Below are 14290 nucleotides of genomic sequence, written 5' to 3' on the forward strand. Positions count from 1 at the left end.
ATATTCATTCGATTTTTCAGGAAAACAAAGACTGGCTTGGAGAAGAAAAAAAATAAAAATACAAATTCCAGTTCTTAACTTGAATTTATTGAACAACCTTTTAAAAATTCTTTAATAATAAAATACACATATTTGTTTTAATATTCTAACAAAAAGTTCAGGGAGTTCCAAGGGTCATCGGCACATCTTTAAAAACTTAAATGAAAACTTAAATAAATAGTTCCGTATTAATTTCTCCAGTAAATAATGTTTTCCAAAATTTTGAAATATCCACAATGTTAATTTTTTTTTACTTATCTTTGTTATAATTTCAAACAACCATAAAAGGTGCAGAGCGTTCCCAGGGACTGAAAACTGAAAATTTAGCTCCTTGAGGTTAACACAGTTTTAAATGGATCTTTTATCAGCCGTCAAAATTTTTAAAAGGTCAATACCGATATTTGTCAAAATGCTGAATATCGGCACCAATAATCGGCCCGGCCGATAATCACTCTATCCCTATTAAAGAGGTAAAAAAAAATGTACGCATATAAATTACGTTTATTGATTATAAATGCATTGGAAAAAAATGAAAACCCCAAAAATATTTTAAAAAACGCTAATAAACAGCAGCAAAAAAAGTGAAAAATATATAATATAATATATATAGACAGATTAGCTTTTAGCTTAGTGTTAGCTTCTGCTCCGTGGCACATACTTGCTCAGTGAAGTTGTCAAAATTTGCTGAAGGTTGTTGGAATTCAGGGATGTCCATGTGCCACATTCACACACACACACACACACACACACTATGAACTCTGTGTAAAGTACAAAGAAAATAGATTTCACTTTATCAGTGTGTCCACAGTTTGTCCATGAAGCTCACAGCGACTGGCTGTCAAGGCGGAGGCCGTTTCATCATGTTTCATAAATGCCGTGCCATTTTTGCAACTGCTGTCATGATCAATGCATGCACCGAGAGAACGAAAGGACTTATCGGGTCAGTACCTGCGTCATTAGATACTCAAAGGTGCACCAGGGTTAACTGCACTGCACTGCGCGTGATTCAAGGAGGTATCGAACCATCCGTGGAAGAGAGTGCTATTGATTGGCCCATCTTCCAATCTGCAAGAAAGCAAAAAAAAACTAACAAAAAAAAACTAAACAAAACTGAAAACAATGACTATTTCCCATCAAGTTCAATTATTCCTAGAAGTTTCTTTCCGGGCCACACCGCTAAAGCTTCTGTAATGCTGTAATGTTGCAATAGGCGTGATAAAATCAAGTTTAGCCTTGACAGGATATAAAAGGAGGGCCTCGGGTATCAGAACAAAGCAATAAATCCCATTAGCGCACCTGTGAATATAAATGATCGCATATGACTGATGAAGCGGCTTTTCTTTGGGAAAATATGTTGCGTTTCTAATGGCAGCGTCCTACTTTGAGCTGCTATGTGAAGACAGCAAAGATACCGTCTTGTCCTACCACCCGCCCCAACCCCTTCTGTGTCCGTCTGCCACAGCTGGAGCTTTTAGTCCTGTCTGTTTGGATTATATAAGGGTCGAAGGCAGCCTGGGCATTACGATAGCGGGCTGACTTGGGCCTCGCCTTTGTCTGGACATTTAATTCCAGCTCAACATTTAGGGAATGATTACAGGGGAAAACCCTTGTCGGGATCTGTGAACGGATGCTCGGCCTCTGGTGTGATGATTTAAACAAGGGCAAAAACACTCAAACAGGCAGGAAGAGGGAAGAGGAAACACTTTTGGCTGTATTGCTTTGTCTCCGTGACCTTGTATCTCTTGGAAATCGTCTTTTACGAGCTCCATCGCAACAATCTCGTCTTCATTTCCCACTTTTCTTAAAATGCCCTTTAAACAAGTGTTGTCGAACCAATAGAGTGAAGACAGATTTGACAACAATTCGCAAAGCACACCAACAAACGAAAATGTCACAAAAAGTACTGTATAGTGAAAAGCCATGTATTGCTCATTCAGCTTCCACAAATTAGCAGATCTTCTGTAATCTCCAAAACCTCCATTTTGGAAAAGTATTCCTTTGCTGCCATTTTATGGCATCTATAGGCAATTATAAATCTTTCGTGAACGAGAGGCATCAATTATTCATGGTTTTCTCCATTGTATACTGAAGTAATTATATTCTCATCTTAATTTACTCACAAACGTATTTACTTTCAATTTTGCATGTTTAGTCGAACATAAAAAAAAGAAATAACAAACCAAGCTAAATCCTATCAAAACAAAGTTAACCCAAACACGGATCATGACATTTGTAGTGAATAAATAATATATTTTAAGTTGACTGGATCATTTCCAGCGGCACACCCGATGATCTGTCACGGCACACTGATGATCCACGGCACAGTGGTTAGGAAGCACTGCTTTCAAGCACTAGCATGTAAACAACACCTTGGAAATCATTAAGATGCTAACACTGGCTTGTAAAAAGGAGAATAGCTGTCTGTCATTCGCACGACATCTCCATACAAGCCACTTGAGAGGACTATAACATTGGCGAGCCAGCCAGGAGGCCTTTTGTGTTGTTAACGCTAGGATAGTTGTGGGCAATTGTTGTACAGGTCCTTTGTTTACGACGCAGAGTCCGGTTTTCATGACATGATGTAACTCAAATTTGCACATAAATCCAAACATGTTGTAGTCAAGCCATAACTACAGTAAATATTTCGCAGAGGTGGCCATCGTCATTGACTGGATTTGATGATTGATGGAAGTGCCCACCTTTTGGCGTGTGCTCAGCACTTTCGGCGAATGCTTGATAATGCGAAACTCCCTTGACAAAAAAATGCACGGACAGCACCGAGTGAAGCAGGATTACTTCTGTCAATCACGGTCGACACAGTCCTTCTCAATCCATGTATTCTTGTGAGGCTTCGCATTATCAAGCATTCGCTCAAAGTGCTGAAGCACACGCCAAAAGGTGGGCACTTCCATCAATCATCAATTCCAGTCAATGACGATACCCGCCTCTGAATTTGTAAGAAAAACACTTCTAAAACTTGTACTTTCTAGTTTAGATTTGTAATATATATTCTGTGACACCAATCCGAGAATTTATTTACACTGTTAATACTGCATATACAAAAGTAGGCAATATACAGTGACCACCTGCCTCCAAGTAGCAAAATCAACTTCTTTTTTTTTTTTTTTTGCATTCATCTGATTAAAGTATTCAGCCAAGGAATAACAGCAGAGCCCTCCTTTTCCACAACTGCGCCTCTATGTACATTTCCCCGCCACCTCACTTCATTGCCAAAGCCCAAATTGTATTTGCAGCCTTCAAAAGTCAACAGCAATAAGAAATCTTGTCAACGACTTGCTGCGTTTCATGCATCGCCTCCGCTTCTCTGCAGTTTATTTTGTCAGCCGGAATCAAGGATGCTGTTTTCTTCCTACTAAGCATCCTTCTCGCGATTCTCACATCAGTCTGTCTAGCTCCTTTTGTCTGGCCTCCTCGCCACGTTCACTGCTTTTATTCGACTCCCTTTCCCCTCTCCGTTCCCTGCCACGACCACACTGATGTCCTTTTTTTGTTCGTCCTCAGCTCTTTGATGTTCCCAGTACACCTGCGCTATAAAAAAAAACTTTGTCTGCTTGTCTCACCTACAGTATGTTCAGAAGATGTGCACCTCTCGCTTTGGTGCCATATTTCCTGATCCCACCACCCCCTTGCCCCCCCCCCCCCCCCAACGCCCGCCGGTTCCATCCTCTCACATCCCTCTCGTCTCTCTTTGAAGTCGTCAGAGCGCGATTTTGAGCAGCGTGCCACTCCAGTCAGCTTTTATCCTCACAAAGAGATGGCGGGTGGGGTGGGGGTGGGGGGCAAGAGCGACATATTCAGACCCTGCTGCAGTAGAGTCATCCCTCCTGTGTGAAATGATTCACTCATGACTCCTAGTCTTTATTGGGGACTCAAGCTAAACAAAAACAACAACACTGGATGTGTTGTTTTGCATTCTGGCTGTTTACAACTTTTACCCAGAGTGGCAACCTGATTTTTGGAAACTTGACCCTGGAGACTCAATAAAAGGTGGACTTGACCACAGCCCTGCCACCATCTAAGAAAGATCTTAGAAGTTAAGCTGGTGGTTTTAATTGGATCCCTTCACTTGCCAAAGGCAAGTAAAGAACCAAGAAAAGAACCACTAATCAAACTTAGGGTACCCAAAACAATAGTTGGGTCTCCATCCACCCATTTTTATTTGAATTTTCAAGAAATGCGAAACTAAAACTGAATGGAAAAGCTAGAAATTCGAAAAAGGGCCCAAAATTTGAAAAAAAAAAAAGTTTTACGCTTGGATAGGGTGGATTTTGAAGCGTATCCAAAAAATTAAAATGCAAATTTTGGCTATGGAAACAGGTTTTGCGAATAACCGCTGGCAAGACCGGACACACGTCGCACATTTTGACCGGATATTACGTCACACGTACGTTTGTAGTCACAAAGCAATGGCGGACGATAAAATAAGGTATGTTTGGGGAGACGACGAAACAGAAATCTTTTTGGAATGAATTAAAGAAACGAATATTGATGCAATTTTAGATGGAAAACAGCAAAGTAACGCTACGGTTTATCAAACCGTCATACGACGTCAACACACGGCGCAGTCACTTCCTGGTCTTCTTCCTTTTTTAAATTGTGGATAACATCTCTATGGTGTCCCCTCTCAATATTCGCAAAAGAAGAACAGATGGAAACAAACATAAGTCGCATGTCCGTTTAGCGCATTTTCAATAAATTCACTCAAAAAATTTGAAACAATTGGATGGAAACCTGACTCCTAACAGCAAACAATCGTAAACTGTGAAGCCCTAACATCTTCTTCACTATCAAAAACCTTTACAGACAGCCCTGCTCATGCCGCATAACATAATCGATTAGAGAAAAGGCATTTCATGAGGTAATGACGACCCAGTGTCCCATTAGGTGTTCAGTTTGACCATTATAATCGAGACGTTCCTTTTGGCAAATACTCCGGGACTGAATTTGCATAACGCCTGTTTCAAAGTCATCAGAGGCACACAAACACTCACAGCTTGCAGGGCAAAAGTAGCTGAGCAGCTTCCACCTGCAGCCGACTGAGGCTCGCAGCTATGCGCTGTTAGCTCAGCTTAGCGAGCTCACCAAAGCCCATCCGGAGTTCACATGCTGTTGCTGCTTTTCTCATCTTCAAATGTGGCACCGACTTTGGTTAGATTCATTTGCATCTATGCGAGTATACGGTGAAGTATATAACTAAAAGGTAAAACATTTAACAGTATTGACATTGATAGAGTGATCTCATCATTCATTTACAAGGAGTAGCCCTCGATTGATATTTGCAAATAATGCTTATATAGTTGAGCAGTCTTCAGTGGTAATAACAGTGCTCACCACTAGACGGCAGACATTGCTCACTGGCGCCTTCAACACTAGTTGTGCATCAGAGAAGAAAGATGTCAAGAAAATGATGTCTTTTAAGGTCGAATATGCCAAATTTACAGTAAATACAAACCGGCCTAGTGCCTAGTTTGCTTAGAAACGCTACTACTAGCCATGAAAGACTTCTACCTTATTTGCCACTAAAACACCGATCTCCAAAACACACAAACATCGGCAATTCATTTCCCCCAGCAGAACTGTTGGCACCCATTACACTTTGTTGCTAATGCATCCAGTATATAGTACTAGTAATTTTAGAGTTTATTTAGACTCCTATGCCAAAATAAAACGCACCTCCATTATTTTCCATCTCTATAGTCTGAAGGGACATTATTAACACGGATTACCATCTCCTAATTAACCTTCAATACAATTCTCCTGGATTTGAACATTGACAAAAATGATCGCGTCTTTCGATCGCACTGTGCTGAAATAATTCTTACCTGAGTTTGTACAAACAAAAAACGCAAGGTCAAAGTTGCAATATTTTGGGCTTGAATAAATTTCACAAGGTATTCATTTCCCTTGTGTGCGATGCCGTCTGCATCAGAGCATTATACGCGTGTGCATAAGGCAAGACGGACAGGATATTTACCGGCTGATTCCGGCAAGACAAGGCAGATGGCAACAATCGACAGTTGATTAAATTCTGGGCACATTCGATTGAAATTTGATGGAATGGCAGACAAATGGCAGATTGGTCCACTGCGGACGTAGGCAAGAGGTGTTGCCCCCTATCGCTCGCCTCTTGTGCAATACAACGCGAAAATATCCAGCTTGGCCATCAATTATTGAATCTATGTGAAATAACCGGTGAAGCAAAAGAAATTTCTGTGCCGGTTCTCTGGATGACGTAATCACCGTTTTAACACATAATTGCGGCCATAGTAAAGATTTGCGGTTAGTGTACAGGCTTGCTGTATTGCATAGCGTGGTTCTTATTGTTCTTAGAGATGTTATTGGTGACATCTCGTGAGCAATCAAGACTGCTTTTCGATTGTGATTGCTTATCGTTGCTCTTGTTGCATGTAGAGTGTTCCCCACAAAAGGGGGGAAACCTATGCTCTGTTATTTGCCGAAAAGCTTACCGATCCACTCGTTTGTTTCGGCCAAAGCCAATAAACTATGATAATTGAAGGGAGAAGAGTTATTTTGTCAGGCCGTAGCCCTGTCTAATAGAAAAGTTGTGCTTTGCTACCATCTTGTGGTATGTATAGCTTCTTCTTTTATAACTGCCTATAGAATGATGATGATGATGATGATAATTCCATGGGAAATTATAAACCATTTTAGAGGTTTTCAAGTCTTGGTCGCCTAACACGCAATCCCGTTCGCTCCAGGCTGTTTTACTGGATTTTGACTGATTGATGAAGTTTCATCATTATTCACAAATCTGTATAGTACAGACGCTCCCCACCTTACGAACGAGTTCCGTTCCGGACGATCGTTCGTAAGGTGAATTTGTTCGTAAGTTGCTTCAGTGCTATATTTTGTATTAGAATTTATGTTTAAAGCCTATTTAAGTATATTGAAGGTTTATATACAGTAAGTATGTTTAAGGCTTGTACAAGTAACCTGCATTGGTTTGTACTGAAAAAAACTTAATAAAATGGAGAGAATACGTACAGTACTGTACTACGTATGTTAGAGCGAGAGAGTGAGACACACACACACAGTATGTACATGTACGTAATAAGATAAATAAAATGAAGTTTAACTTACTTTTGGAAGATGTACTCGATGCTTAAGGAGATGATGGAGGAGGAGGAAGAGGAGGATTTTATATCATGAGAGATTCTTCGTCGTCGCTGGAATCGGCTTCAAAAGTTATTTCCTGCTTCATGGGGACCGGCGTTTTCTTCCTCCTCCTCCTCGCCACGTTGCTCAGCCTCCAATGAGCTTTCACAGCGCCAATCGTCGGTATTAGCGGCGGAAAGAAGCACTACGCGCAATACAAAATCTAACTTACAGCATTTCTTTCCAAACATTTTTCGACATACTGTACGCGCAGAAATGTTCGTATGTACCGTTGTTCGCAACTCGAATGTTCGTAAGTAGGGGAGCGTCTGTACTGAGCTTTTTTCCAACATGGCCCTGGTTGATCTCTTTTGCTCTGCCGCCAGCTGCTGGCCGTTTTTGTAATAACTACTATTTCCTCAACTGTTCTCTGCAGTTGAAATTGTCACTAGCAGTAAAAAAAACAAAACAAAAGAGACATTTCTTTGCATCTATCACATCATTTCGTCAACCTTTCAAGTGCTCGCACAACAGCATTGTCGAACCACTCCAGAAGTGACTGACATTGTGAGATGGCCATCATCTTCATTGCTCTATAGTAAAAATGTCAGCGTGTTTGTGTGCGCTTCTTCTGCCCTTGTTGGGTCTCGGCAGATGAGAAAAGGAAGAATGTCAGCCTGCCAGCATCCAGCTGCTTCTTTCTTATTGCTATTCAGGACACTAGCAGCCGTCCTGAGCGTCTGTCGCACGTGCCAAGGAGGAATGTGGGAAATGAGGGATGGAGAGGAGGGAGGAGTTGAGGAGTAAGCCCCCCCCCCCCACCTCTCGTATCTAAAAATAGATAGCATCTTTGCTTCTTTTCTATTCACAACACACCTCCGTTTCCATACTCGCTTCCCTTCTCTGCATTGCTCGCGCCCGCTTCCTTGTCATGCTCCAGACAGTTTGGTCAGAGTAAATTTACTCCCTGGTGCCCAATGAGGAGACTCGGTTAATGTACAGCCAGACACTTTGGACACTGCTAACAAGCTTGGCTTGATGACGGATGAACTCGACTGTACAAGCGAATCGAGTTCCATGATCTCAGTCGGCGCACTTTAACCAATAAAAATAACGATGGTAATGGCTCCCAAGGTGCAAATCCTCTATAGCAGGGGTATCAAACCAGTTTGAGTTCAGGGGCCACATTCACCTCAATTTGATTTCAAAGTAGCCTAAAAATCCCCAAAAATGTATTAGTATTTATTTTATTTAGCCATTATATAACCAGGAAAATCCCCAAACAATAAATTGAAAACAGATTCATGACTTAATATAAATAATGATTATTGAGGCTTTTTTTACTAGTACATTTGGAAAATTACGCAAGCGTGGCATTGCCAACGTATTTGCAAATACGTTCAAATGTATTTGTAGGCTAACTGCAAAAAAAAAAAAAAAAAAAAAAAGTTTCTCCCATAATGCCACAGGGTATTGACTTGACCCCGTGGGATTATTGGAAAAAAATGCACTGCAGACATTTTAATAAATCATAAAAACTATGAATAAACAATGTTTACAAAATTTTCAGTAGGCCACTTTTAACACCGAATTTACCTCCGAATCAGAAGAAGAATCAACGCTTCCTTTATCTACTAATTTATGATCATGCTGTTTGAGTGATGAAATGATGGTGGGTGAGCAGGCGGGATATTGGCTTTCAGTGGATTATGTTCTAGCACATGGCCAACCTTGGCTTAGTCATTCTCGCCCACTGCCCGCCCACCAAGATGATGAGTGTGTGTGTGTTGTGTGCATGAGAATTAAAGAGAGGTCCTGCCCCAGGAACACTGTTGCACCACCTGCCAGCACCATCAGATCATTTGTTTAAAAAAAAAGAAAAAAAGAAAGAAAGTTCAGGAAGGTGAACGTGATGGAAAGTTCAGGGGAACGGACCTCACATGATTGTGTTTGTAAAAAAAAAAAAAAAAAAAAATCACATATTTAACACAATCACAATATTGAGGTGGGAAAAAAAATGCTTTTTGATTTTTTTCAGCCGCAATACCTTGACTTGCTCCCCAACTCACAACTTTTTCCAAGTTTTGGTTTGTGCCATGAGACAACATTTCTTGTACAAATAAGCTTCAGATACGCCGCCGCTTGAATGTAGTCCAGCTCTTGAGATCAAACCACTAAAAATTTTAAATTGGGCAATTTGTCAGGTTCAGTCAACCTAGAACATTAAATAAACAATACTTCGATTCTTTGTACTCGCGAGGAGAACGGACAGAAATGTGCTCAGTTACAATCTCCTATCCGCTCTGAGGCACACTCTCCCAAGTCCTCTCTTTTAATTTTTTTAAAGGGCGTTCCAACAACAAAATGTTTCAGTCCTTATCCTTGTGATAAGGGCACAGTTTCTGTTCTGAAGCTGCAAGAGCACGAGTCATGCTTTGACAATACTATAAGACAGAGTAAATATGGGATAACTTATGTACATTTATTCTAACACAATTTATTAAAACATTTTAAAATGTTGCTGATGTGAAAATTGGCTTTCCTGCATTTCACAATAAAGAAATAAGAATTTATAGAACTAATCTTCCTTTCTATTATGCCCCAACTTAAGGATAGAAGTAAAAAATAATTCAGTAAACAATTCAAATAACTTGCTGACTTTGTTCTGTTGTGCTAATATTGTTGCCATAAATGTTACATATCATTTACCAATAAACGTTTACTTACTCAATTTTCAAACATATTGGTATAATCCAGGCCAATAAAAGCTTTTTGTTTTTACTTGTTACGTACAAGTCAATACCTTGTGGCATTATGGGAAAATGCTATGTTACTAGCATTTAGCCTACAAGTATGTTTGAATGCATTTGCAAACTCATTCGAACTCGTTTGCAAGTTGATATTGCAAACGTACGATGGCATATTAGGGCCACGTATAAATTATTATTTTTAGAAGGCGAGGGCAATAAAACTCGCAATTTTGCCACTTTATACTTGCCACTTTATAAAGTGGTAAATTTGCCACTTCTCAGAATATTGCGGCCACCCTCTAAAAAATCTATATTTATATGCATGGGGGGAGGGGTCCCTTTTCGCCAGCTGTTGTCTGTGTGAGGACGGGCTATGATTAAAACGGAGCGCAGCCACAGTGTGAAGATAATCATCACAGTACGTACCGTAAAATATAACACGGCGGCCGCGGACAAGCCGCCTCGCTGTGGGATGAGGAGAGTTCGGCCGGCAACCCCCCCCCCCCCCCCCCCCCCGTCTGCTTGGCCCGTGGCCCCGGGGGCTGCTGCGCGCGGGGAGAAGGAGAGAGTCATCCACCGGCAGCCGCGAAGTGCCCCGCGGGAGACATTTAAATTGGGCTTAAAGCGGCAACATGATATAAAGCGTGGTACACTACACGTACTGATAATTGGGCCTAATTTGTCACTGATTCCCCCGCTTCCAATCAAAGTCAGCAAAGGTTTGATTATCAGATGAGTCTGAAAGATTATCCTGACTGATTATCCTGTGGTGTGGGTTGTGTTAAAGTTCCCCCCCCCCCCCCCTTTTTCGATATGCTTTGAAAAGTCAATGGAAAAATTTGGTATGGTTCAGATATCAATCTGTTACACCCACATTAGAAATAGTGCTTCCCTGGACTTAAACAACTGCAAGACTAAATTGCACATTGTCACAGCATTACCATATAAAGTACACTTTTTAAAAATGCAATCAGTAGCCAAATAAAAAACGACCCTTTTTGGACTGATAGATATTATAACATTTTTAATTCTTCATTTCATATATTAACCATTGTTACACATTATTAACATTTTAATTCTTTATATTAACCTTGTCGAAATGTTTTGTGTCCTGTGCAGAGCAGATGGTGTTGATTTCGGTATAATTTGACCTTAAGCTGGGACATACTATTTAGTCTAAAAAATCTGTTTCGAACACGCACTCCTGACTCTGTTTTCGCCATCGCTCATGGAAAAGTACCCAGAGAGTATGTTTAGTCTACAAATGAAAGAGAGGAGGTCTTTTAACTATAAGAAGCCTTTGTACACGCGGAAGAGACACATTTCGACGCTCTGAATCCCACCTGTTTAAGTGATGAATTAGAGGTTGTTAAATGTCCAGAGATCTCTGTTGGATTAAAAAAAATCATTTTTGCAAAGGTGTTTTTTCTTACATTAAATCTGTCTTCAAATTTTGGAACACGCAAAGAGGACAAATAATTTTATTCCTCGTTCAGGACCCCAGACTTGGGAAGATCTACAAAGTGCTATGCCAATTTGGAAGTGTCCTTTGAGAAAATCAGTGTCAAATGAGAATCCCATTTCCATGTTTAACCAGGTAGAAGCAAACCATTTCCCCATTTACGATTCAATGCATGCCTCTGGCTCTCCAGTGTGGAGGGAGATTGCTCCTTGGGGAGGGACAGTCAGACTCTGACAGTCCTGCTGCTGCTGCTGTACGCCAGGGACGGACGGTGTCTCTCCGGGGAATAGCGAGCAGGAAGGAAAAGAAGGGAGTTGAAAATGCTGCGCAGTTGATGACAACATCAAAAGGAGAGCCCAACAAATTCATTTGCGTTAGCATGAATTCTAACACGGCAACTTGCGCGCGACTACTGAGCTGTTTTGAAATCTTGCACAAAAGGAGACGGAAATATCGGCTACAATGTGGTCAATACATCTCAGTCATTCAGTTCTCGGGTCAATGATTATATTTCATGACAATAGTTATGTTTTTCCTTGGGTTATGCTTATGCTCCTAAAAAAAAAGTTTTGGGCTAAGTAAAGTTTATTTAAATAGCACTTTTCATATACAAAGCAATTCTAACAGCATTAACAAACAGAACAACTGAAGACATTCATAAGACAAAGAGAACAAAAGCTAATAATAAATTTACATTTAAGTACATTTACAACCAAAAGATTTAAATACATTGAAAGCAAAGGAAAGAAACAAAACAAAGCTTCCTCAGATTACTAAAAGACTGTAGAGTGTAAATAGATTACAATAGATAGAGTGAAATAGCAGACAATATTCCATTAGCCTTGAAAGATGAGTGAAAAATGCGGGGTTGTTTTTTGGATAACGTTAGGCAGTAAAAGAGCTAAACACGGTGCTGCCCTCATTGTATGTTTATTTTTTTTTTATCCTTCATAGTTCTTATTGATTTAAAAACAAAACTGGAGCACGGAGTGTGGCATCGGCCTTCCTTGAAAACATTCAATTCCAGCACACCAGAATAAATTATAGCATTGGCGAAACCCATAGTAAATGAAATTTATTAAACTACTTTGCTGACAGATCTAATCAAACGGAATATGATTAGCTTAAAAGGCATCATTTTTAAATGCTGAACAAATGGCACACAAAACTGTTTACAAGGCAAGGTTTGATGCTGCCAGAATTGAGTTTGATCTGAGTTCACGTATTGTGGTAGAAATCTTTTAAAGAAAAATTTTGTTATACTTGAGAGATTAAGGCAATTGAGAGTTCCATTGTGCACATTAAAAAATGGACATGAAGCCAATGATTTACGATGATATTATAATTTCCATTTAGATTTGATCGAGCCAGAATTCTATCACCCCTGCATTCGTCTGTGTGCAATTGTCATCCTCGTCCAGGGCTCACAACAAAGTAGACAGCTGCAGTGTATTTAAGTGCACACATGACAGCACAACAAGCACCCCGGGAACCCAACAAGTCACCGCTGCAACAAAAAAAAAAAAGACCACCCGAAAAAAGAAAAAAAAAAAAAAAAGACCTCACTCCAGCTTTCATCCATCAACGAATAAGATCAAGCCATTAAAAGGCTTTCAGTCGCACCTCGGAGGAGCTTTTCCGAGCTGACGAGGCATCACGGCTCACAACATCCATTTGTAAGCGTCCGAAGAAAGCCTCTCACTGTCCATCAGACGTGTTTACGATAATGCGACTGCTATCAAGAGTGTTTAACGGTGACATTAGCCTTGTCTTATCACTCGCCTCCATTACCCCACCGAACAACTTTTTCCCCCCCGTTTTGAAACACACAATCACGTTGCTTGGCGGGGGGGGGGGTTCAGCGGTGAGGGTTTCTCATCTGGAAAAATTCTTACATGACTGCCGGAAGGATGGAATGGTGAAGCGCAAAAAAAAACAAAACAACACCGCTTTGTCTCCAGGCTGTGCGAATGATACGGAATGATGAATAAAGACAGCGAGGGGAACACATTCCGAGCAGCAGATGCTCCGTGTGACTAATTGTGTACACAGAGGGGAAACTACGTTGATGAAGACGGGTGACAGCGGGGCTTATCAAGCACCAAAACCGCAGATGCTATTAAATGGCCGACGGCCCGGTGGCGGAGCGCGGCCCGTAGAAATCAACTTTCATGTCGGATGGCGCAATCGCCGCCTGACGCCTCCGGTTGCTGCCGTCACCCCGGCGTCTGTTCCTCAAGTCTTTGGTCTTCGCCGGATGTCAAGCGGCCCACTCGTCAACCTAGATTTGCACCCAGGTGTTTGTTACAATAGCTTAAATGATCCTGTTATGAGAAGCTTGCCATGCATAGTGTAAATTCTAATGCTTAAAAGACCTGAGCCATTTGAACATTTTCAGAGTTAAATAGTGTCCAAAGTAGGTGTTATTTCAGTTGATCACCTAGCGTTAGATTAACTCTACAGAGTGTTAGATTAAAGGGATACTTTTCAGCAGTAAAAAGTTTTTTTTTTTCCAGAATGAATTTGATAACTTCATTATTTTTCTTGTACATTTAATACCTTTAAAAAAACAATTGTTTCCACTTGCTGTTGTCACCTGTTGTCTGAGTTTGGCCTTTGCGCCGACACTTTTCCAGTTTGAGAGAGACAAATCAAGTAAAATTTCCTGCCCTTGCTTATCACTGGGAAATACTGACATTCAAACAAATGGAGTTTGGGCCTATGAAGGTAAACTTTCGAGGAGTCAAACCAACACTGACTGAGAGAGAAAACGTGTCTGAGAAGAGCTACTTGTGAAGCTATATCAAATTTCAAAAAGTGTTCAAATCAACTTCGTGGGAGTCAATTAAACACTGAACTTTTTGCTGTGTACTTGTTTGAGAAGTGCGAAGGCCATAATACT

The 14290-nt window shown here is 40.7% G+C and overlaps 1 protein-coding gene and 1 long non-coding RNA gene across 3 annotated transcripts in view; one reads left to right on the forward strand and one right to left on the reverse strand.

Moving 5' to 3' along the window:
- LOC144061331 (uncharacterized) overlaps positions 1-14290 on the reverse strand; it is a 58794-nt gene that overhangs the window by 15715 nt on the left and 28789 nt on the right. For both annotated transcript variants that reach the window (XR_013296162.1, XR_013296163.1), the window contains exon 3: positions 988-1104. This is a non-coding gene — a long non-coding RNA (uncharacterized LOC144061331). The remainder of the gene's footprint in view (positions 1-987; positions 1105-14290) is intronic.
- The window catches only part of rgs7a (regulator of G protein signaling 7a), a 60894-nt gene that overhangs the window by 14784 nt on the left and 31820 nt on the right, over positions 1-14290 (forward strand). The window lies entirely within an intron of this gene.

The sequence above is a fragment of the Vanacampus margaritifer genome, chromosome 12, assembly GCF_051991255.1.
Source record: "Vanacampus margaritifer isolate UIUO_Vmar chromosome 12, RoL_Vmar_1.0, whole genome shotgun sequence".
NCBI lineage: Eukaryota > Metazoa > Chordata > Actinopteri > Syngnathiformes > Syngnathidae > Vanacampus > Vanacampus margaritifer.